At 41.1% G+C, this 25,346-nt stretch overlaps 1 protein-coding gene across 1 annotated transcript in view; it reads left to right on the top strand.

Annotated features, from left to right (window-relative positions):
• The window catches only part of LOXHD1 (lipoxygenase homology PLAT domains 1), a 293,979-nt gene that overhangs the window by 59,772 nt on the left and 208,861 nt on the right, over positions 1-25,346 (top strand). The gene's annotated exons all lie outside the window — the stretch shown is intronic.

A 25,346-nucleotide genomic window follows, 5' to 3' on the forward strand; every position in this document is an offset into this window, starting at 1 on the left:
TATTTTTCTCATTTAGGCATAGTTCCACTACCTTTATTTGTGTTGTCAATTTTTGGAAATCAAATATGTGACTTTATTTTGTTAAATTTCAGATTATTTGATTTGGCCCAATGTTCTAGTTTGTTGAGGACTTTAATAGGCCTGAAGTCAGGAAAACTCATCTTCCTGAGTTGAAATCTAACATCAGACACTTAGTTGCTATATGACCCTGGGCAAGTCACTTAACCCTATTTACTTCAGTTTCCTTATCTGTAAAATGACATAGAGAAGAGAATGGCAAATCATTCCAAAATCTTTGCCAAGAAAATCCCAAATAAGGTCACAAAGAATCATACATGATTGAAACAACTTAACAACAACAAGAAGAACAAGAACAAGAACGAGAACAACAACAACAGTAGTACTTGAAGGCAAGGGTTGCTTTGGTTTTGTCTTTGTAACCCTAGTAGTTCAGTGTCTGGCATATATTAGGTAGTTAATAAATGCTTGTTGAATGAATGAATCTTGACTCTGTCCTCCAATTGCATATTTGGTAAGCATATTATATATGCCTTTATCCAAATTTCAGATAAAAAAAATGTTAAATAACCAAGGGTCAAGAACAGGTATGTAGGACACTTCATGAGAGAACTCCTTCCAATTTGACATGAACCATAGGTATGAAAGAAAGAACACTGTTTCTGGTGTCAAAAGGTCTGGGTTCCAATCCTTCCTCTTATAGTTATTATTTGTGTGATCTTGTGCAAATCTCTTAACCAACCTAGGCCTTAGTTTCCTATCTGTAAAGGGAGGGGATTGGATTAGATATTCTCCAAAGCCCCTTCCAGCTCTCAGCCTATGATCCCATGACTATTTAGTTCTATCTAGTCAACAAGTTCTGCACCCACCTAGTGATACCAACAAACATCTTTCTATCTTGTCCATAAGAATACCAAGAGAACTCTTTAAAAATGTTTTTCCTGGGGGTAGTTGGGTGGCTCAGTGGATTGAGAGCCAGGCCTAGAGATGGGAGGGAGGTCCTGGGTTCAAATATGGCCCCAGACATTTAATTCCTAGCTATGTGACCTTGGGCAAGTCACTTAACTCCCATTGCCTAGCCCTTACCACTGTTCTGCCTTGGAAACAATACACAGTCTTGATTCTAAGACTGAAGGAAAGGGTTTAAAAAATGTTTTCACTGAAATTGAGGTGGACTGTCTATAAATCCCCTGATCTCTGCCAGTCTAGGAGACCTGTCAAAATGGAAATGATCTTAGTTTGGTATCCTTGTCCTTAATGAACCATTCCGCTGGTTCTTTGTGATCATTGCTCTATTTTCTTGATGCTCACTTGCATTTAATAATATGTTCTGGAATTTTTTAAGGGACTGAAGTCAGTCTTAGCTCTTTTAAAAAAAATCTGCTTTGCAATCTTATAATGCTACAAATACTTTAGTCATATAATATTGATAATGTATAATTTAGACTCCCAGTTATTCATATTTTACTAGCTAATAATATCATTTACTGTGACCCTTCCCAGAGGGTTCTTGCCATTTTATAGCAGGCTCTGGTAGCCCCTTGCTTCCTTTATAGTCTTTTTATACTGTACTCCCCTCCATGCAGTCTAAGATCCATATAGAGGCCTACATATTGTTCCCTATACATGACATTTCATCTCTTGACTGCCTTTGCACAGGCTGCCTCCATGCTTAGAATGTTTTCCCTGCTCACCTTTGTCTCTTGGTTTCCCTAATTTCTTTCATGATTTGAAAATTCTATATTCTATAAGAGGCCCTTCTTGGTTTCTTCTCACTGCTAGTGCCTATGCAGTCATCTCTATCAATTTACCTTCTATGTATTCTATCTTGAAGGACCTGGCTATTTACATGTTCTCTCTTCAATTGGAATGTGAACTTCTTGAGGGGTGTAAGGAATTAAATTAAGGGTTTGACTAAATATAAGAGAATTCTAAGATAATACTGTGGTTGCCGATTTAAAAATATTATAGCTCAAGTCAAAATTCTTTTAAGTAGTTTTATTTATAAAAGAAGTGGAAAAAATGCAAGTAGAGAAATGTAAAAGAGGGTAGAGAAGGAGTCTAGCCTATTACCCTAAATGTTGCTCCAGTCTCGGCTCAACCCAGGCAGGGCTCCTTAAACCCTCACTGGAGGACTTGGTGGTGAATTAAACAAAGGTTCAACCCACAGGGCCTCTTCCAAGAAGGAGTGGCCTCTCCACACTAATCTCTCCAGAAGCCAGGAAAGAAGGGCCAGTTTCTCACTCACCCAAGCTGAAGTCCAAAAGGGGGAGATCCAGGAGCAGACTTACCAGAAGCAGTCCAAGAGTCAAAGTCCCAGCCCAAGCCAAAGTCCCAAGGAGCAACTCAAGCCAAAGCTCAAAGGAGAAGTTCTAAGCCGCCTCCAAGAGGCAACTTACCAGCTGGAGATCCTTTGGAAAGGAAGTTCAGGACTTTTATAGTCCTTTTTCCACATCATTTCCTGTCCCCTCCCCTCCTCACAGGGGTCAATCACAGCTTCCAAATTGCCTAGCACTGCCCAGGGTGGCAGTGTCTGTGGGATCCACCTCCATTCTCATCTCTTATCAAAGGATTCACAAATTTCTGACTGACTGAATTAAAAGGGTGGAGCTCTCCAAGTAAGTAACTGTGAACTCCCTTACTTAGTATTAAGAAGAGGTGTTTTTAAGTTTTGGGTTGATTAATTTAAAATAGCCAAAGAGAATAAAGAATTCCCTTTCACAGGGGAGAGGAAGTATATTTGCTTTTCTTTGCATCCCAAGTACTTTACACAGTACTTGGCACATAGTAAAAACTTATAAATGCTTGTTGACTGACTGATTGATCCTATGATCCCTCCTTTGCAAACATTTTAGTTTCTAAAGCCTCCTTTAAAATGTGATGCTAAGAACTAAAAATGAACATACTATAGCTGTAGTCTATATATATTCCAGACATGGCCTCATAGAATGACATGGTGTTATCACTGCCCTGTTTTTGGAGTCTCTATTTGGAGAAACACATTTCCAAAATGAAACTCAACATTTTTGTTGTGATTGAGTCATTTTTCAATTGTGACCAACTCTTCATGAAACCTTTTGGGGTTTTCTTGGCCGAGATACTGGAGTGATTTTCTATTTTCTTCTCCAGATCATTTTCCAGATGAGGAAAATGAGGCAAACAAGTGTCTTGTCCAGGGTCACACAGTTAGTAAATGTCTGAGGCCAGATTTATTTTTATTTTTTTTATTTTTAAATATAGCTTTATTGTTGAGCTGCACAAACACATTTAAGGATTTGATCTTTATTACAAGGCATTTAGGAAATAAAAATATACCCCCACTTCAAAGCAATAAAAAGGTCGTGCATGATTATATGCCAAACAGAAGAAGGAATACTAGAATGCTTTAAACCTCCCTTGTCTTACAACTTCTCTACATCTCTCAAGACTACCTTCCTTTTCTCAGTCATTGAGGCTTGAAATCTCCTCCTCTTTCCCACCCTCTCCCTTATTCAATCATTGGCTAAGTGACATCAATTCTACCTCTGCAGCTTCTGTCAGTGTCCTTCCTTCCTGTCTATGACCACTGGCACCATCCTAGTTTGGGCTGTCATTGCCCTTCACCTGGATTCTAGCAGTAGCAAGTCTTCCAACTGGTCTCCCTGCCAAGTCTTTCTCCCTGTACTCAAATCTGTCTTACAGCGTGCTGCCAGAATCATCTGCCTAATGCACAATTTTCATCTTGTCATTCTTCTCAAAAGCTTTCAGTGATTCTTCCATAATACACAAAACTCTGCAGCCCAGCATCCTGGGCCTTCCCTAGTCTGGCTCTAACCCACCTATCTCCCACTATTCTCCTTCACATCCTCCAAAGTGGTTCTTCTCTGTCTTGTCTCCCTGTCTTTTCTCATCAATTTACATGCCCCGTACAAAGCAGATGTTGCCATGTTATAGGTTTTAATTGTGCTTGCAGTGGACTCTCCTCATCACTGCCTATGGCAGTCCTTCAAGGCCTTTCCTTATTCAAATGCCTTTCCTTCCATCCCTAACACAGTGCATTGCATTTGGTAGTTCCAGATCTGTGATTTTAATCAGTGTGGGAAACTCCTAGTGTGGAAATACCTTTATCAGTTCAGATCTACAATTTGCCTATAACTTACACTCTTAGAGATTTATTTATTTGGCACAAAAAGAGATTAAGTGACATGCCCATGGTCACATAGCTGGCAGAGGCAAAAATTGTACTCAAGTCTTTCTGACCCCAAGGCCTGACCTCTATCCACTAAATCACTGATGCCTGGAGCAGATATTTAAGCATTTCAAAAGCTAGAAATGCATATGAATGGTGAGTACAGTTGTATTTGTCTATTTTTTTAAAGGAGTTTTGTTACCTGTTAATTCATGTTGAAATTGTATTCAGGACTTTAAATCTTTTTTTTTTTTTTCAAATAAACTGCTGTCTTTTCATTTCTTCTCTATTCTATATATGTACAATGAAATATTTTTTAAACTAGGACTTTACGGTACATCCTATTTAATTTAATCTCATTGGTTTCTGCCAATTGTTCTGGCTAATAGAGAACTTTTTGGATCCTTATTCTATTATAACCCATCATACTTCTGTCCCCCCTTCTTCCTTCTGAAAATTTGAAAAGGATAAGTTCTCATAGAAATTGTAGATGTAGTAATTGATCAGGACAGGACCAAACTGCCTAGTATGCTTCTAGAAATTCAGGTTTCCCCCCCTTTTTTTAAAAACCCTTAACTTCTGTCTTGGAATCAATGCTGTGTATTGGTTCCAAGTCAGAAGAGTGGAAAGGGCTAGGCAATAGGGGTTAAATGACTTGCCCAGGGTCATACAACTAGGAAATGTTTGAGGTCAGATTTGAACCCAGCACCTCCCTAGTCTCTGGGCCTGACTCTCAATCCACTGAGCCACCCAGCTGCCCCCTACACTAAACTATTGACAAGCAGTTATCCAGCCTTCTTGACTATGTTTCATCCATAAGAATATTGTAAGAGATCCTAACAAATGCTTTCCAAAATCCACTTAGAGCAAATCTGGATTTGTAACTATAAAGCATTCTATAGATAAATTTTTGCTATTAAATCTATAGCATCCCCTCAGTCTGTTAGTCAGTCTGCCAACAAACATTTATTAAGTGCCTACTATGTATCAGGGCACTGTACAAAGCCCTGAGAGTACAAAAAAGGCAAAAGATAGATAGCCCCTGCTTTCAAGGAGCTCACATTTTAATTGGGGAGATAACATGAAAACAACTATATACCAACCAACCAACAGGACTAATGAGAGATAATCAATAGGGGATGGCACTAGAAGGGGAATTGGGAAAGACTTCTTTTTACCAGGTTAAGAATTTTATCAAGAAAGGAAATTAATTTAGCATGATGTTATTAGTAAACACATGTAGGCTCCTACTGATGACCATTTCAGTTGCTAAGTGTTTATGGACTAGAGTTTTTATGGGGGTGTCCAAGCTCAACAATCCATAGCTTCTTAATAATATCTTCTCTGTTTTTAAAAATGGGACCACACTTGCCTCCATCTAACTCTGGAAATTTTCCTATTCTCTAACGTTTTATCAAAGACCTCTAATAGCAGTCCAGAAAAACTCATCTATACATTATTTCAGTATTTTGGAATGTGTGTTGGCTAGGCCAGGTGACTAGGACTAATTTAGATTTTCATCAGTTTAACCCTTATTTTTGGGTTTAATTTCCTTATATTATCTCAGGTGTATCTTTTTCAGTCCCAATAGTGTTTCCTTTGAGAGAGAAAAAAGAAGCCAAATAGCAGTTTAAAAGTTATTTCTCCCTATTTTCTATGGACATAATAATATTAGCTAGCATGTACATAAAGAGGCAGTGAGGTGGCTCAGTTCATAGACTGTTGGGTCTGGAGTCAAGAAGATCTGAGTACAAATCCAGCCCCAGATACCTACTAGTTGTGTGACCCTGGGCAAGTCACTTAACCTCTGTTTGTTTTAATCCCTTGGAGAAGGAAACGAGAAACCAGTCCAGTATCTTTGCCAAGAAATGGACAGTGTTGACTTGTTATGGTCCATAGAGTCAGGAAGAGTTGGACACAACAGGACATCAAGCAACAATAAAGCATGTACGTAGAGCTTCAAGATTCACAAAGTGCTTTACGTATGCTCCAGGCAGCTGGCCCCTCTCTTTTTTGTTTCTCTCTTTTTGACCCCATATTAAAGAAGCTTTTTTGGTTATATTCACGTTTTCCCTGATAGTGTTTTTAAAGGAGTATTCCTCTCTCTTGTATTCATTCATCTTTGGTTACCTGTCCTGGCTTCCTTCTTTGTATAAGCTCTTTTGAAATCTGTGTTCATTAAGGTCTCCCTACATCATCACATCAGTCTTTTTTAGAAACTTCTCATTTTTGTTCTTTATTAGGTTTTTCTCCAATTATTTCACCAAAATTTCATTGCTGAGAGCCTCCTTTCCCTCTTGAGCTGGCTTCCTTTTAAACATCTTTTGTAGTTAATGGGAAAAAATACTTTTTTTCAACTTCAAAAATTTTGTTATCTTGAATGCATGAAGTAATGGGATAACTTTGAGACTGGGAGTCAAGCCAAGGGCTCAAGTTCTAGCTTTCCTGCTAACTAGATGTATGACCTTGGGTAGGGTTGGAATAGGGTAGAAGAATGTTCATTTCTCTCATCTGTAAAATGAGAGGATTGGACAAGAGGTTTAATATTCAGTGATTCTTTTGAAAGTCTAGAATAACACATCAGAATATGCCCAATATTCTCTTTGGTGGCCATCACCAACTCCAAAATGGCATTATTGCTTTTCCCCAAGACTCTTTCCACTTCACCATTTCCCCTGTATTGGTCACAATGGAGTCAAGAAAAGAGTTCCTCTGTTTGCTTCCTTTACCTTCTGACAAGTGACATTGCCAGCAAAGCGAGTCAAGCAATTATCCCTGCTTTTCAGAGATATACCTCCAGAATATATCTTGATAATAGAAAGAGCCCATCAGAATTATATCTTGCTTCTGTGCCAGTTTTGTAGGTAGTATCCAGAACATTATTATTATTATTAATAGAATTTATTTTCAGGAATCTCAGTCCCTCCTTCCCTCCTCTCTCCACACCACAGAAGGCATCATCCAGAAAACAGATATGTATGGGCAGATTATGTCTTTCATGTTTCCATTTTTCAGTTCATTCTCTGGAGGTGAACATTCACAAGTTATTCTTCAAGTATCAAATCTGTAGCTTTATATAATGTTCTCTTGGTTCTAGTCATTTCACTCTGTCACTTATGGTTCTTTCCAAGTTTTAAAAAAATTAATCCACTCATTGTTTCTTACAGCATAGTAGTATTTCATCACAATAATATATACCACAATGTGTCTAGCCATTTCCCAGTTAATGGACATCTCCTCGAATTCCAATTCTTTGTCACCACAAAGAGAGCTGCTATAAATATTTTGAAACATAAAGGTTCTTTTCTTTTTCCCCTGATCTCTTTGGGAAAAAGATCCAGCAATGGTATTGCTGGGTCTCAGGGTATACACAGTTTTATAGCTCTCTAGGAGTAATTCCAAATTGCTCTCCAAAATGCTATATATGGAGAAAAAGTTTTAGAGGAATTAGCTTAAAGGGTTCTCAGCTTAAGAAAGGACCCATCTAAATTTCATTGAAAGTGAAGTATCATTTAATCTGCCAGGGCTAAATTGAGATTCAACAAGGAGGGCAGTTAAGTAGCAAAGTGAATAGAGCTCCAGGCCTGGGATCAGAAAGACCAGAGTTCAAGTCTAGTTTCAGACATGTACTAGCTGTGTGATTGTGGGCAAGTGACTTATCCCTGCTTTCCTTAGTTTCCTCATCTATCAAATGAACTGGATAAGGAAATGGCAAGCCACTCCTATATCTTTGCCAAGAAAATTCCAATTGGAGTCACAAAGAGTTGGGCACAAGTAAAATGACTCAACAACAACAAATAACATTCCGGGTACTGTGCTAATCATAGGAGCTATAAAGCCAAAAATAAAATGGTTGCTACTCTCAAGGACCCTTACATTCTATAGGGGAAACAACATATACATGTAAATAGATATAAAATAGATATGAAGTCATTTTGGGGGGTGGAGGGAATAGGAAAGGAAGGTTTAATGTGAGAAATGGCCTTTTTACTGAGCTTGGCATGAAATTAAGGTATTCTAAGGAGAAGGGAGGAGAGAACATATTACATGCATGGAAGAATGCCTTAATTTCACTGGTCCAAAGAGTGCATAGAAATTACTGCATGATAAGGCTGGAAAGGAAGATTGGAGCCAGCTTGTGAAGAACTTTAAGTGCTCAAGAAAGGTTTCTCGAGGTAATAGGGAGCCACTAAAGTTTGCTGAGCAGAGGAGTGATGAGGTCAGACTTGTGTAATAAGCCTATTACTTTGGCAGCTGTATGGAAGATGGATTAGGGAGGGGAGATATTTGAGGTGGGGAGACCAACCAGGAAGTTGTAGTCAAAGTAAGAGGTGATGATGGACCTGAAATAGGGTGGTGGCTCTGTGGGTTAGTGGAAAAGAAGATATATTTGAGAGATGTTAGGGAGACAGAACTGATAAGACTTGCAACTGAAGGTATGTGCAGGGTGAGGGTACTTGATAAGCATTAACAAGAAATAAATGAAGGAGGTTAATAGTGGAGGATGGCTTTGGGGCAGAGCATGGCAAAGGGTGATTGCTATTCTAGTGCCGATTTTCCAGCTGAGTGAATCTTCTATTTAGTTACTATATAAACGTAAGCAAATTTCTTCCCTTAAGGTAAATCTTTTAACCTCCCTGGGCCCCAGTTTCCTAATCTGTAAAATGAATGAATTAGACCAGATGCTTTTTGAACCTAAACATGAGAGGATTCTAGGAGATCTCAGAAGAGCTCAAAACATGGCCAGTCATCCTCTCTACAGATAAGCGGGGTGGGGCCATAAGAAACTGTTCCCAGTTTGAAGAGAAGAGGGAAACAAAGGCTTATTACAGATTTGCCAATTGTACCCTGGAGTTTGGAATCCCAATCTGGTGCTTTCTCGCTTCTCCTTCCTGGCAAACCATCCCCCCTGAGCCTAAAGCTTCCCACCCTGCATACCCTCCTACCCAGAAAAGAGCCGAGACCCTCACGTGGCTTAAATTAGCACTGAACACAGACCATCCCATGTTCAGAGATCCCTGCCAACTTGGCGACTGAGGGGGCTCCCAGAGCCAAAAGCTTCTCTCCAGCTGGCCCCAGGCTGTTCACACCCCAGGCTTGTTAGAGCTTGGGCACAATGGTTTATAAATGTCACAGACACCAGGCTGTGTCAAAAGACCTACCAGGTCTTTTACATGGAGAAAGTCCTGGGCTCTGACGGCGGCGGAGGGGTCGCTCCCACGCGCCCCTATCCCACTCCAGGAAGCCGCAGCCTCGGCTCATTGAGCAGGAGAGGGCCCCTTCTCTGGGTTCTGTTCCACCTTTTCAAGGGATTCATAATAAACATGGCCACGGTGGGCTCGGACTCAACCTCAAGAGATTAAGGGGCTATTGAGCAGCCAGCAGTCCTTCAGACAGCCCAGGGAGCCCGCTGACTGGTTGATGAATGACAACATTGGGTCTAGGAGGAAGGAGACAATTTGGGGGCTGGGAGGGAAAGGCGCAGGGACGACAGGGATTGAGTGGTGGGACGGGAGACGTTCAGGACTTGAAAAAAGTTGATTGGCATTCTTCGCTCCTCTCCCCACCCCCTAACATATCCTGATGGCTGCCAGCCACCTCGAGCCAGGGAAACTAAAGGGGAGAAATGGGATTATGTTAATCCTCCTCCAGGACCAGCCCATCAGCCTTTCCCTCAATCACATCATTTTCCACACCCAGTTATTCCACCAAGTAACTGGGTTATAACTTCATTAGGGCCCCTGTCGTATTACACAGCAATTACCACATGGCACTGGATTCACACACACACACACACACACACACACACACACACACTGACTTGGCAATGGCACGGCAGGCACCGTGCCCGAGGCTCCTGGGGCTTGGGGGTGTGGGGGGAAAGAGAAAACTCTAAAGGGTGGAAAATGATTATGATAAATGTATTAGAAACATATGCAAATGACATATAACCTGCAATGGAATGTGCGCCCAACATAAGACACATTTTGCATTTGGAAACTGTGAATGAGAACAGTATCATAATAGCTGGCATTTCCCAAGCACTTTACAGTTTACAAAAACACTTTACATACATTATCTCATTTGATTCTCACAACAGCCCCAATATTGTTCTCCTCGTCTTAAAGAGGAGCAAAATGAAGCAGAGAGACAGTTGGGTGTAGAGGGTAGAGCACCTGATTTAGAGTCAGGCTTTAGACACTTGCTGAATGACCCTGGGCAAGTCACTTAACCTCTAACCTTTAATTTCCTCATTTGTAAAATGGGAATAGTAATAGCATTCCCCCTTTCCAGGCTTGTTGTGTGGACTGAATCATTTTGCAAATCTTAAAGTCTCTACTGATGCTAGCTCTTCACTCTATGACTTAGTTCTTTGGAACGAGGACATGGGTCACACTCCCAGCTCTCAGCTAACTCTGTTCTGGACCTTGCCAGTATGTGTGTGACCTTTGGCAAGTCGGTTCACTTCTCCAAAGCCCAATATCCTTAGGTGTAAAATGAAGGTGTGGAACTAGAGAATCCCTTTCTGTCCCCCACAGTTCTAACATTCTCTTATTTTTATATCACCTTCATTCCCCTCCTTCCTTCCCCATGCCTTAGAACAAAGAAGAAAAAGAATAAAGGAAAAAAAAAGTCATTTGGCAAGACCAGCCAACACATCATCTTCTCAGCTCTTCTCTAAGGCTAAGCTTAGTCATTATAATTACACAGTATATAGTTTCAGGGCTTGGGTCTTTTTTTTTTTCCCTTTGGTCTTTCCATTTGTATTTCCATATTCCAATGCCCTCAAACCTAGAGAGAAGAAATTAGTTTAAAAAATAAGCATTTATTAAGCACCTATTATATGTCAGGCACTTTAAAAATATTATTTCATTTGATCATCATCATAATCTTGTGAGGTAGCACTATTACTATTAGATAGCTACGGATGAGGAAACTGAGGCAGGCAGAAATCAAGTGACTTGTCCGGGTCACATAGCTGTGCATGTCTGTGGCTGGCTTTGAACCTTGTTTGTCTAGACGAGGGGTTGGCAACCTTTTTGGCCATGAGAACCATAAACACCACATTTTTTAAAATGTAATTTCGTGAGAGCTGTACAGTGCTCACAGTGTGCGATCCTGTAACAGTGCCTGAAAAAAAAATTGACTTTATGGCTCCTGCAGAAAGAACCATATCTGGCCCTCAAAAGAGCCCTGGTCTAGACTCTAGGCCCAGCACTCTATCCACTGTGCCATTTAATGACAAAGAGCAAAGCTTAGCTCTCCTGACTCAACACAGTGTTTTTTTCTACTATAACATTGCTTTCCCCATTTAAGGTATCAATGCACACTCAAAGCAAAGTAGGAACTGTCTTGTTATAACTAAAACACTGGACTGTGGAGCTCCTGGAGATGCCTCACAAATGATTAGGCTAAGGAGATTACAGACACCTTAGATGTCTATTGTCTGCTGCCTCTTCAGCCACTGAAATTATTCATTCACTCTTCACAATCTCCTTTTGGAGCAAGAGACTGGTACCAATGCTTTTATTTAATTTATTTTTTAAAAAAACCCTCATCTTCTGTCTTGGAATATTGGTTCCAAGGCAGAAGAGTGGTAAGTAATAGGCAATGGGGGTTAAGTGACTTGCCCAGGGTCACACAGCTAAGAGGTATCTGAGGCCAGATTCGAATCCAAGACCTCCTGTCTCTGGGCCTGGCTCTCAATCCACTGAGTCACCCCGTTGTCCCCAGTGCTTTTATTTTATTAATGGCTTAGCTGTGTGACCCTGAGCAAATCACTGGGCAAGTCATTGCCTAGCCTTTATGCCTCTGCAACCTGGGAACCAATACACAGTTAAAATAGAAGGGAAGGTTAAAAAAAAAAAAAAATCAAGGCTTCCCACCTCCTTCTCCCTTTTGACAAAAAACCTGGACTCTGACTTAAGGGAATAGAGAACATCTATCCATTTTGAATCCCCTCCCTCTTTCTCCTTATCCTAAAACTCAAAATCTTCCTTCATCCTCCCCTATTCTTTCCTTTCCTTCAATCTTCTGATTTCCTAGTCCAACTTCTTTAATTGTGCCCTTGATCTCCTCTCCTCTCATATGCTCCTTGAGCTTGCCCTCTCAATCATTCTTTCCCTGCCTAACCTTTACTTTCCAATTCTCCTTACCATCGATTGTTTTTTCTCTGCTCACTTCAAAAATGTCCAGGTTTCTCCCATCTTTGAAAAAATTTCACTTGGCCCTGCTATTCCCTCAAGTTATCACCCTATATATTTCCTCTTTTTTTCACAGCCAAACTGTTATAAAATGCCAGCTATATTTGTTGTTCTCCATTTCCTTTCTAATCCTCAGTCCTTTACAATCTGGCTTCCACCCTCACCAATCAACTAAAATTGTTCTCTTCAAGATTATCAGTCATCTGGGGCAACATGGTGATTAGAGCACCAGGGCTAGAGACAGGAGCTCTGGATTCAAATGTGGCTTCAGACATTTCCTACCTGTGTGACCCTGAGCAAGTCACTTAAGCCCAATTGCCTAGCCCTTATTGTTCTTTTGCATTGGGACAAAGACACAGTATTGATTCTAAAACAGAAGGCAAGGGCTTTAAAAAAAAAGAAAAAAGATCTGGTATGTCCAAATACAGACCTGATTATCTCATGGAAGTATGTTTTGCATGATAATATGCATATTATCATGCAAAACATACTTCCATGTTGGACATTGTTGTAAGAGAATACTCATGTAAAACCAAAACTTCAAAATAAAACCATAAATAAACTAATATGAAAGAAAGAAGATAGTATGCTTTGATCTACATCTGACTCCCATAGTTCTTTCTCTGGAGGTGGATGGCATTCTTGTCATAAATCCTTCAGAATTATCCTAGATCATTGTATTGTTGACAGTAATTAAGTCTTTCACAGATGATTATCGCACAATATTGTTATTATTGTATACAGTGTTCACCTGGTTCTGCTTATTTTGCTCTGCATCAGTTACTCTAGATCTTTCCAGCTTTTTCTTTTTTTTTTTTTTAAACCCTTACCTTCCATCTTGGAGTTAATACTGTGTATTGGCCCCAAGGCAGAAGAGTGGTAAGGGTAGGCAATGGGGGTCAAGTGACTTGCCCAGGGTCCCACGGCTGGGAAGTGACTGAGGCCAGATTTGAACCCAGGACCTCCCATCTCTAGGCCTGACTCTCAATCCACTGAGCTATGCAGCTGCCCCCCTTTCCAGCTTTTTCTGAAATCATCCTGCTTGTCATTTTTTTTAACACAATAATATTAATCACCTACACATACCACAATTTGTTCAGCCATTTCCCAATTGATGGATATTCCCCCAATTTCCAATTTTTTACCACTACAAAAAGAGCTGCTATAAATATTTTTATACAAAAATATTTCCTATTTTTTATGATATCTTTGGCATATGGACTCAGTAGTGGCATTACAGAATCAACAGGTATGCATAGTTTTAAAGTCCTTTGGGCATAGTCTCAAATTGCTCTCCAGAATGTTTAGATCAATTCACAACTCCACCAGCAATGCATTAGTGTCCAATGAAATAAAATCATTAATTAATAAATCATCTATCTATCTGTCTGTCTGTCTGTCTATCTATTTACCTATCTCCAAGGCTATGTTTTCTCAGGACTACCAATTTTACCTAATTTGACCAAGCAGTTCATTCAGATGGCCAATTTGACTGCTTCTCAATGTCTCTTTTCCCCAAAATGTGAAAAAAATTAGACTATTTTGATGCCATAGACACTCTCCAATTCTCCCTCCACCTTGACTAGGAACCAGCACCATTGACCCATAATCTTCCCTCTTAGCAAAATTGTGAATCAGTGAATGTGTCCTGGCTACCTCTCCCAATTCTTAAGCACCCAGAGTCCTGGGGCTATCCTTTGCCCCATAGCCTCCTCCTATGATGCCTCACCCAGGTATGCTCTCTTAGGTTCTATCCTCTGCTCTAGAATGAACTCTTTTTTTCCTTTCCTAACCTAGAGCATCTGATTAAATTCATTCTCACTGAAGAATGAATGACTCATATCTAGATTTCTTTGTTATCCATCTCAGGTGTTTGCATTTAAAAAGAACTAAAAAAAACCCAATGAATTTATTTCTTATCACATCATTTCATGCAAAATGAAGTGAAGAATTTATTCTGTGTCCTGCTGGCCCCCATTAGGCAAAGGCAAGGGGAAGAGAGGTCATGCACAAGAGAGTAGCAGAAGAAAGACAGGGGTATGTCTCAGTAAGGGTCTAATCTATAAGGGGTAAGGATGTAAGAGAATCAACAAATTGGAAGATAGGGGAAATGGACCAGGTAGCAGGCATGACCTGAGTTACAAGCAAGGGCAGGGAATGAACAGGTCCAAATGTTCAAGTTCTAAGCTGGGAATTCAATGAGCCAAGAGATCACTCCTTTAGGACTTAAGTAGGAAACCACTGTCTGAATTCATAAGCAATGAGTCAAGACATGGAAGGAGGTAGGGGGCTACACAAAGGAAAATAACAGAGGAGAGAGCACACTGATTTGTTAACAATGGCTTGTTTCATGCTAAGGTTCAGGCATCTTTTTATTTATTTTATTTTTTTAGTGAGGGCAGATGACATATATCATATTTATTTTATTTATATTCACTGAATACTTTTATTTGTGTATGTGGTTTCTCCCATAGAATATAAACTCCTGTAAGGCAGGGCCAGCTTTACTTTTGTCTCTGAATCTCCAAATCTCATGATTTCATTGGTTCTGTGAACTGCCAGTGGGGAAACTCCCTCTAAATAATCAGCCACACCTCTACAATTTAGAAATAATGGGCTCTGGGCAGCTAGGTAGCCTAGTAGATAGAGTGCATGTCTGGACTTGGGAGGACCTCAGACACTTTCTGGCTGTGTGACACTGGGCAAGTCACTTAACCCCAATTGTCAGGCATCTTTTTATGAAGAGCAGGATTCTAGGCATACCCACCATGCTTCTACATTTTTGTGGGTGCAGAAATCATCGTTATCCTAGAATGTCTCCCCAAAACTCAAGTCCATGTTTGATGATATGCTCTTGGTTCTGGGATTTAAGGGTCACATACACATTCTCATTTTACTTGTAGCCTGTAGCCTCAGTTTACAAGGCACTGAGGAGGTAGCATATCCATATTCAAGTGGGGTAGCACGCTATCTATTCATTAGAATGCTGAATTTGAATCCCACCTCTGACATTTATTAGCAGTATGATCTTGGGCAAATTCTATACCCTCATGTGTCCTCAGTTTCCTCATTTGTGAAATGGGGATACCATCTTCATAGGGTTATTACAAAGAACAAATGAGATAACATATGCAAGATGCTTTGCAAATATAAAATGTGCCAAATAAATGTTATCTATTATTACTTTGACAGCTAGGTAGGACAATGGATAGAGCACCAGCCCTGGAATTTGCAAGAACTGAGAATGCAGTCTCAGATACTTCCTAGCTGTTTGACCCAAGACAAGTCACTAACAATGTTTGCCTCAGTTTCCTCATTTATCAAATGAGCTAGAGAAACAAATGGCAAACCAGTTCTGTATCTTTGCCAAGAAAACCCCAAATGGGGTCACAAAGAATCTGAAATGACTAAACAACATTACTTTGGCAAGTATGGACTCATAAACTATAGTAGCTGTGGGCTTGGATCATTTTTGGCAGGGTAGAGATGTTTCCGTCAGGGGGCTACCTACTCAGATTGCAGTTCTAAAATTTATTTTTCACTACCTTCTGCCTGCATGAGCTTTCCCTTTGCCTCACTAACTCTGGCTGGAAAAAAAATGCTAAAATGAGTTCCAGTTCCACAATTTTCCCTCCTGGCTTTCTGTGAACTTTGCTGCCCGAAACACAAAGAGAAATGGGAGCAGTGGTAGGAAAATGTACACATCTGGTGTGTAGTCAGGACCTCAAAGAGAGGCAGGTTAATCCCAAAGGCTGGTGCTCCTAAGAACACTGAAATGAGTCAGATTGAGAGATTTCTCTCTTTCATAGGTGCCCACCCAGGTATCCTGGGCTCTTTCCTGCCTCTCTTTAGACCCTCCTGTCTTCTCTGTGTTGTGTTCTGGTTAGAGGCTGCTGCATTGCTGATCTGTACTCCTAGATCTTAGACTGGCCATGTGCCTCTGCCCCTGACTGGGCAGAGAGAAGGGGAACAAACATTTATTAACACCTACTATGTGTCGGGCACGGTGGTAACCACTTAACAGATCATATTGACTTGTCAGAGCTGAGCTGATCCCATTTGTCTGAGTGACTCACTGCTTGTCTCTGGCCTCTGTGAGGAGCTCTCACTGCTCAAACCAGGTTCCCTGATGGGCAGCGTAGCCTTCTCTGAGCTGGGCTGATGCCTCAGCTTGTCCACTCTTCAGCTATCTTGGGGGAGAAATGTAATCCTATCTCACCCTGCTCCCTGGTCCCATGAGAAGAACAAAGGCTCCTGCATAGAGGCCACTAGGGGGAACTCACACCCCTACATGCTGTGGCTCCCTGAGCTTGGGCTAGTAGTGCCAGGGCTACCCTGCAGGAGTTCTGGTCTCTTCCCCACCAGACAGTCCTTCGGGCCTGAAGGCCAGGACTGTCACCTTCAAATGTTGCTGGAAGGGGCCCAGCATCATTTCCTGTATGGAATTCCACATGTCCCGGAATCTTCTGATGGCTGTAGTTAGGGGCCAGAATTCCCCAGCAGGCTCTTTGGAGCAACCAAGAATGGGCCCTCCTCCAACCCATATGCTTTACCACCAGTTGGAGCCTCTGTCTTTTATCTTTAGGCACTTCCCTACTCCCACCCACCCTTCCCATACTTCACCCAAGCTGCAAAATCCAGGGGCTGCATAGACCTGCATACCCAAAGCCCCACTTTGAAAGCAAAGCTATTGTATAAAAACACAGATTTGCCAAATTGATTGTTAGGGTCGGCAAAACTGGGTCCCAAATACAGGTGAAGATTTGCTTTGGTTGTGGTGGCACAGTGGATAAAGTATTGAATTTAAAAAAAACCTTTAACTTCCATTTTAGAATCAATACTGTGTATTGGTTCCAAGACAGAAGAGTAGTAAGAGCTAGGCAGTGGGGGTTAAGTGACTTGCTCAGGATCACACAACTAGAAAGAATCTGAAATCAGATTTGAACCCAGGACCTCTCATCTCTACATCAGGGTCTCAATCCCCTGAGCCATCTAGCTGCCCCTTAAAATATTAGATTTTGAATGAAGAAGTTGTTTTTGTTCAGTCGTGTCTGACTCTTCATGACCCCATTTGCAGTTTTCTTGGCAAAGATATTGGAATAGTTTGCCATTTCTTTCTCCAGTTCATTTTACAGATGAGGAAACTGAGGCAAATAAGGTAAAGTGACTTGCCTAGGGTCACACACTAATTAGTGTCTGATTTTGGACTTAGGTCTTCCTGATTCTAGTCTGGCACTATCCACTGCCACCTAGCTATCCTGACTAAGGAAGACCCAAGTTTAAATGATGTTTCACTTACTGTGACTGTGGGCCAATCACTTCTCTCAACTTGTTTCCTCATTGTAATAACAGTATTTGCCTTGCAGTGTTATTGTGAGGTTCAAAGGAGATAACATAAAGTACTTTACAAACACCCAAAGTGCTTATTATTATTATTGCTACTACTATAATGATAATGCTCAGTCATCTGGTTCACATGAAGCCAGGATGGCTCTGACAATCGGTTTTCCAAATTCAGATTTCCTTCATCATATTTCTTTCCAGCTAGTTAAGAGTCTGTTCACACCCTAGAGCCTTTAAAATCAAGTCACAGGCTCACACATTTCACAGGCACAATATCATGTCCCCAAATCCACAAGACCAGGGCATCTAGAAAGCTTTGGGCTGTTATTACAACCAAGTGGTGATCTGCATCCCTTCCCTGGGCCCCCAGGTCCTCCAAGTCCCCAGCCAGGAAACCAGACCACTGCTTAATTAGTGACAACCCTTTTTCTGGGAGGTCTTTCATCAGTCTGTTTGTCAGGGAAATGCCTGATGGAGAATTGTCTGCTTCCTGCCAGCCAGCTGTTTTTAGTTACCATCACGGAAAACCTCTGGGTCAGGTTCACTCAGGTTTGGCTCTCACCAGGAGGAGAGAGCAGCACGACAGCTGATGCTGGGATGGCAGCTGTCTCAGGATCAGAGCCTTTTCCTTGTTGCCGGTGCTGGGCATCTGTTCTCTTGTCTGCTTGCCTGTGCTCTCTCAGTTCCTGTCTATCTCCTACTTGTTTGATACTTTGCCTGACACTTAGGACCTCCTGCCTTGCTCTGCCTTCTGGTATCTGTGCCTTCTTTTCCTCCTCTGGGTATATTTTATTGGAGGAATCAGGATTTTTTTTTTTTTATGACCAAAGTTAAAGAGGGTAAAGAATTGCAAAGGTCACTCTATGTTGTCAAAAGAACCATAGAGACTGCAAGGAGATTGAGAAGAGAGATCTGCCACCCCATTAACTAGAGCTGGAAGGGAGCTCAGAGTTTATTTAGTTCAGCCCCCTCATTTAAGAGCTATGAAGCCCAGGGAGTTAACTGACTGGCCCAAAGTCATATAAGCAGTAAACATCAGTGAGCTCAGATTCTGACTTGTTATTGTTCAGCCATTTCAGTTGTGTTTGACTTCTCAGGACCCAGTTTGGTTCTTTCTTGCCAGAGATACTAGAGTGGTTTGTGATTTCCTTCCCCAGCTCATTTGACAGATGAAAAAACGGAGGCAAACAGGATGAAATGGCTTGCCCAGGATCATAGAGCTAATACATATTTAAGGTCACATTTGAATTCAGATCTTCTTGATCCCAGGCCAGTGTCTTATCCACTAAGGCATCTAGCTGCTTTGTTCTCTTAACAGAGACATTTTTCTTTTCATGGCATTGCTTCTCTCTTCAGTGTTTCCTAAAGACCATTTGGCTTATTCAACGGTATGAGCACAGGAAGAAGAACTCTCAACAGGAGAAAGAACGTTGGTATGACAACCCCATTCACCACTGCCTTAGTTTTTGTTTTTGTTTTCTTTAAATTCTTACCATACATCTTAGAATCAATACTAAGTATCAGTTCCCAGGTAAAAGGGTGGTAAGGACTAGGCATATCAAGGTTAAGTGACTTGTCCAGGGTTATAACTAGGAAGTATCTGAGGTGACATTTGGACACAGGAGCTCCCTTCTCTAGTCCTGACTCTCTATCAGTGCCACCTTACTAGCCCAATTTTTTCTACTGTCTAGGATTACCAAAATCAGAATAACAACAATAACAAAATGATCAGAAGATGGCACATCAGAAAAAAGCATCCCAGTCATCTCAACAAAGCAACCCTCTTCCTTAGTCCCCTCTCTTTCCTTGTCTTTGATCACTGCAGTCTCCTGGTACCTGCTTGACTTCTTCTCAGGCTCTTTCCCTAAATCCTCTTGTTAAGTGTGAACATTCTTAAGGCTCTGTTCTTTAGACCCTCTTCTCTTTTTTTTCTCTACATCCCTACGCTTGGGGAATCTCATTCACCACGATGGGTTCAAATATCATTTCTTTATAGATAAGTCTCCAAGTTGTGTAGCTGTCTCTTCTATCTCTTTTGAGCTCCATTCTCACTTTACCACTTACTGTGAGATTGTCTTTTAGACTTCTACTTGTTTTCCTGGTGTTGGTGGGACCTATTGTTGCCCTGACTTGGTTCCAGATGTTCAAACTGTGGTGAAGTAGAAAGAGTTCTAGATTTGGACCCTGGAGTTCTGGTCTTGAATCCCAAATCTGCAGTTTCCTAAATGTGTAACCTTGGGCAAATCACTTTTCCTGTCTCAATCTGTTTGCTCATCTGTAAAATGGGGATAATATTTGTACTATCTCTTTTATAGGGTTGTTGTGAGGAAGAAAGGAGAGGAATAAGGGACAATATTGCACAGGCAGTAAATAAGTGGTAAAGAGAGATTGAAGCTCAGAAGAGGTAAGAGAGCCAGCAACAGTTTGGAGACATTTATACACAGATGATCTTTGAATCCATGGGGGCTAGTAAGATCCCCCCCCCAAGTGTTTTTTTTTTTGGTAGGTTTATGGTGTTATACAAATGTCATTTTTTTTTTATTCATTTGGTCATTAGCTGAAATCTAGATATACTGTAATACAGACACACAGAGAGTAAGGTATGTATAGTTATCTGCCTTTGAACTTTGTTCTGGCTTCCTCAAAATCACGGCTCTCATCCCCTCCCTCCAGTCAGTACCCCCTGAGACTTTCTCTTATGGGAGAAAGAGCCTTCTGCCCTGTATCTCCCCATCCCCCTGGGAAGCTTTGCTGTATTTTGCCGGCTTTCATCTCCTCCTACATGGCGGCTGTGAATGTCTCACTTCTCCCACCTCTGTCTCAGATATTATTAAACCCCGGAAGTGTGTGGTGTGTAGGGGCGTAAAACCCATCAGGACACAATGGGAGTGGGGGGGATGGGATGTAGGGAACGAAGCCACACCATGAAAGTCTCTGCTAAAAATAAAGAGGTGTTGTATTAGCTCTTTATTAAAAAGATTCGCCAGTGCCTGAGGAGGCTAACAAAAGAAACTCTGGTCATTTCATTCATGATTCTCGCGGCTCCCGAAAAAAAAAAAAAAAAAAAAGCCGCTGCAACATGTGAACTCCTTCTGGAGCTCGGAACACAAAGAATGAGCCGTTTAGGGAGAGGATTGTCAATTTCCCCCAGCAATCAAAAGGTGGCTTAATTAAAGGGGCATATGTTTGGCTTCTGCTGTCGGGAACATAATGAGCAGCCCAGCCTAGTCTCAGCTGTTCTGTCGGCTAGGGGATTTGTTGCCCTCCTCCCCCCTGTACTGCGCCTGAAATTTGGTTTTCCAGAAATCCGTTCTGTGGGTCGGAGTGTGATTGTTCACAACATATAGTAGGGGTGGCAGTCAGGGAGACTAGGGGGTGCCAGGTTCCGAGATTGGCGAGTCTGAGCATTTTGTATATTCATCTTCTCCAGCACCTCATGCTGCTTTGGGCTCTGTGTGCCTTAGTTTCCCCAGAAAGCTATTGATGGTTCCATCACGAGGAAGGGAGAGATCAAGGAAAGAACTCTCTCTCTTTCTCATATGAGAGGGGTAAGATATATGTAAGATATCTCTATCTCTATCTATCTATCTATCTATCTATCTATCTATCTATCTATCTATCTATCTATCTATCTATCTATCTATCTATCTATCTATAGAGAGAGAGAGAGACTAGGTCAATCTTATCCTAGAAGTTCAGTGGTCGAGGTCAGATAGCCCTGATCCCCCTGCTGTTTGGCATTAAAGTTTTGTTCTAAGCTAATTCATCCTTCCTAAGGCAGACTGGTAGACTCCCCTATCCTGGAGGCTCACCAGACTTAAAGAGAACACCCTCCAGGCTCAGTCCTTCTTCAGCTCAGATGTTCTGCAGTATCAGTCTTTTCTGTAGCAGAGATTACAGGCCAGTCTAACCATGAAATAACACTTTTACTACTTAAGGATCTCTTCAGGCAAGGGGCTCTTAACCTGGTGTCCACAGAAGACCACTCTACTCCAGGACTGATTTTAGGGAATATGAACTTGGATGGGAAGAAATGACATTTTTGCATTCGCTAACTTCTAACTGAATTTTAGCATTTCCTTCAATTATAAATGTAGGCAAAAAACATTATTCTGAGAAACAGTCCATAGGTATCACCAGGGTGCCAGAGGGATCTATAACCTAATTATCATTAAGAGATTTCTTGAGTGAGGTAAAATGGAGAAAACCATTATTATTCCTGGAGGGTCAGAAAGATTTCTGCAAACACTTGCATTTTGTGATTATAAATGCTGAGTCCTGGTGCAAAGTATAGTAAAAGAGCACTGACCTGAGAGTAAGAAAAGTTAGGGCTCGAATAGCTTATTAGCTATATCTTAAAGAGCCTCAGTTTCCTCATTTGTAAAACTAGAATAATATTTGGCCTGCCTAACTTACTCAGAGAATTGTTTGGGGAAAAAAAAGTAATTAGTAAGCCATGAAGCATTATAGAAACTATTACAGCTCTTACTGCTATGATTATTAAGAAAGGGAAGTGAGCAGGGTTAGTACACAGAAGCCCACCATAAAGGAATGTTCTGCCAGAGCACATGGGGAACACAACAAGCTATCATTAACAGTCACTCTGTTATGCATGCCTGATGCCAGTTGCTGGGCACCTTTCTCTAGGGGCAGGGAAAATGGGAAAGCTTAGCTGCTATAATTTAGATGGGCTCTTCTAGTTTGGATCTGACCACCGTTTTCATTATTCTTCACTCTTCCAACCTTGGTATAAGCTGGAAAGCAGCATATATCATCAAAACTGAAACTAGGCAGGATTATGGAGGCTTTGCCCAACTCAGGCTCCTTCAGCAGCTTAGTAACAACTGAGCTTAGCACAAAGTTAGCAAGAATAATTAAAAATAGGAAACTTTCAGTTGGCCTGTGCCAATTGAGGTACACAGGTGAGTTTTAGTGACATCTCCCCATCCCTGACATCCAGAAGATCAGCCTTGCTGTCTCTTGGGTTCATGTCCCTGTCCTTTAAATGAATTTGACTTTAAATTTTGACTAGGAATGCTTTTGGGTTGCTTTGGCTCTGGAAGCCATGAACTTAGTCTAATACAGATGCCAGTCAACACCTCCAGATATCGCATTAATGAAATATAGGGAGAAAGACCCAAGGTTAAATATCCATGGGTACCGTGGCTCCCCATTCCTCCTGCCCTCAGGAGATTTCCCCTCTGAACATATTATAATCACTCTTTTTTTTTTAGACCTTTACCTTCCACCTTAGAATCAATACTATATATTGATTCCAAGGCAGAAGAGCAGTAAGGGCTAGGCAATGGGGGTTAAGTGTAATTACTCTTAATGAACATTCTTCTCAGTATTGTGCAGAGGCTGGATTATCTGAGGTATATCTACCTCTTTCCCATTATTTGGATTTACTAAGCATCTTGGAGAAAATGCCCACAGTGGTTCTGCCACAATCACTGCATCTGTCCTTGATAGCCCTGGTGCCAGGCCATAATCTCTTGCATGTAGTGAGTGTATGGAGTCTCCTGTGCCATATTTTGCCCCTTTCTCTTTGTCCCATAATAGTGATTTTGAGTTCTTATTTATTCTAACATTTAATTCTCATCCTGGTGTCTGGACCACCCTCAACTAAACCTTAGTATTATAGACAGTTCTCTGCTCCTTTCAGATTTTACTATACCATCTAACCCGAGTTAGTGAGAAGAGAACACCTACTATGTGCCAGGTAACATGCTAAGTCTTTTTACAAATATTATTGAATTTGATCCTCATAATAATTCTGTGACATGGATACTATTACTATCCTCATTTTACATTTGAGGAAACTGAAGCAGGCATGTTAAGTGATTTGCCTAGAATCAAATAGCTAGGAAATGTCAAGGCTGAATTTGAACTCAGGTCTTCCTGCCTCCTCTGGGCCACTGGGCCACTTAGTTGGATTTAGAGTAAGGAGATGCTTGGGTAATCTCAGGCAAGTCATGTGACCTCTTGTGAGCCTCAATTATTTCACCTATCAAATGGTATAGTGGATAGAGCTCTGGACCTGGAGTCAGTAAGACCTGAGTTCAAATTCTGCCTCAGAAACTAGTTGTGTGATCCTGAGTAAGTCACTTCACCCTGTTGTCTTCAGTTTCCTCACCTGGAAAATGAGCTGTAGAAGGACATGTTAAACCACTCCAGTATCTCTGCCAAGAAAACCCCAAATAGGGTCATGAAGAGTTGGATGTGACTGAAAACAATTGAATAACAACATAAGTTCAAATGAGATAACATGTATATAAAGCATTATATAAATGTTAGCTCTTTTTATGACAATTATTGCTAATTTTTTCCTTAGCCTCAGACTATTTCTGTCCCTACTACTCTTCTTCTATCCTTTGATCAAATCCTTTTCCCCTCCCAACAAGAGTATCACAGGATCCTAATGCTAGAGCTGAAATGGGACCTTCAAGGTCATTTAATTTAACCTCCTTCATTTTGTAGTTGAGGAAACTGAGGGCTGGAGAGATTGTCATTTGTGCAAGGTCCCATAGGTAGTGGACTGACTCAAGATTTGAACCAAGCTCTTTGACTCCAAATCCAGTTCTTTTTCCATGGAACCATGCCAACCAATATGCAACTACTTCTTGTCTTCAAGCCTTGCATTTTAACTTCAATCTGGCCACTGCTGGTTGACTGTGATTCAATAAAACACATAATTCTCAACTAACAGCACTTAGCATGGTGTTTGACACATGATAGGCACTTAACAAATGTTTATTGACTCGAATCAACAGATTATCCATAACAACAGATAATCCCCAAATTAGTTCTATTTAGAAGTACAACATATTTGATAATTTAAAAATTATTTTAAAATATATAGATGTTTTATTTTGACATAATAGATTTTCCACAGCAAATAAACCCCCTACAAAACACATTCCCTGAACAACATTTAATCAGATTGTTAACAGTTAGGAGGGAAATGTCTTTTAAGTATGACAGGATGGTATCAACAATGATAGTGATACTTCTCATCAGTTTTGTTGGAACTCCATGCTGGACTTTCTTTACACTATCCCTTGGATTGCCTTTTTTGGTTTTCTTTCTTCACTCTGTACCCTTTAGGTGACTTTAAAAAATGCTGCTTTAACTTCCTATTTATGTTTAGTTGACACTGATGGCAAAATGATTTTGTCCTCTCCTTTGCACATATAGAGACAGTGGACAATAGCAGTAGCTAGAGGGGGCTCCTGGCAGCTGAGAGAAGTCAGACTAGAGGGTGAATTGTACAGTAAACAATCCCCAGAGTAGATTATAAATGAATTGTTAGCACCTGAGGGAGGAAACACTGGGCTACAGGGATGGGAAGATGGCAAAGCAAGGTTGCATCACCCCAAGGAATCCAGCAGCCTCTCTCCATCATGCCATTTTATGTGTTGGCTCCTCCATTAGACTATAAATTCTCTGGGGGGACGGGGGGGGGTGTTGGAGGAGGGGAAGAACGGGAATGGTATAGTTTTTGTTTCTGTATCCCCAGAACCTAGTTTAATGCTTGGCATATAATGAATACTCCTTCCTTCCTTCCTCTCTCCTTCCTTCCTCTCTCCTTCCTTCCTCTCTCCTTCCTTCCT

Source organism: Gracilinanus agilis, chromosome 1, assembly GCF_016433145.1.
Source record: "Gracilinanus agilis isolate LMUSP501 chromosome 1, AgileGrace, whole genome shotgun sequence".
In the NCBI taxonomy this organism is placed as follows: domain Eukaryota; kingdom Metazoa; phylum Chordata; class Mammalia; order Didelphimorphia; family Didelphidae; genus Gracilinanus; species Gracilinanus agilis.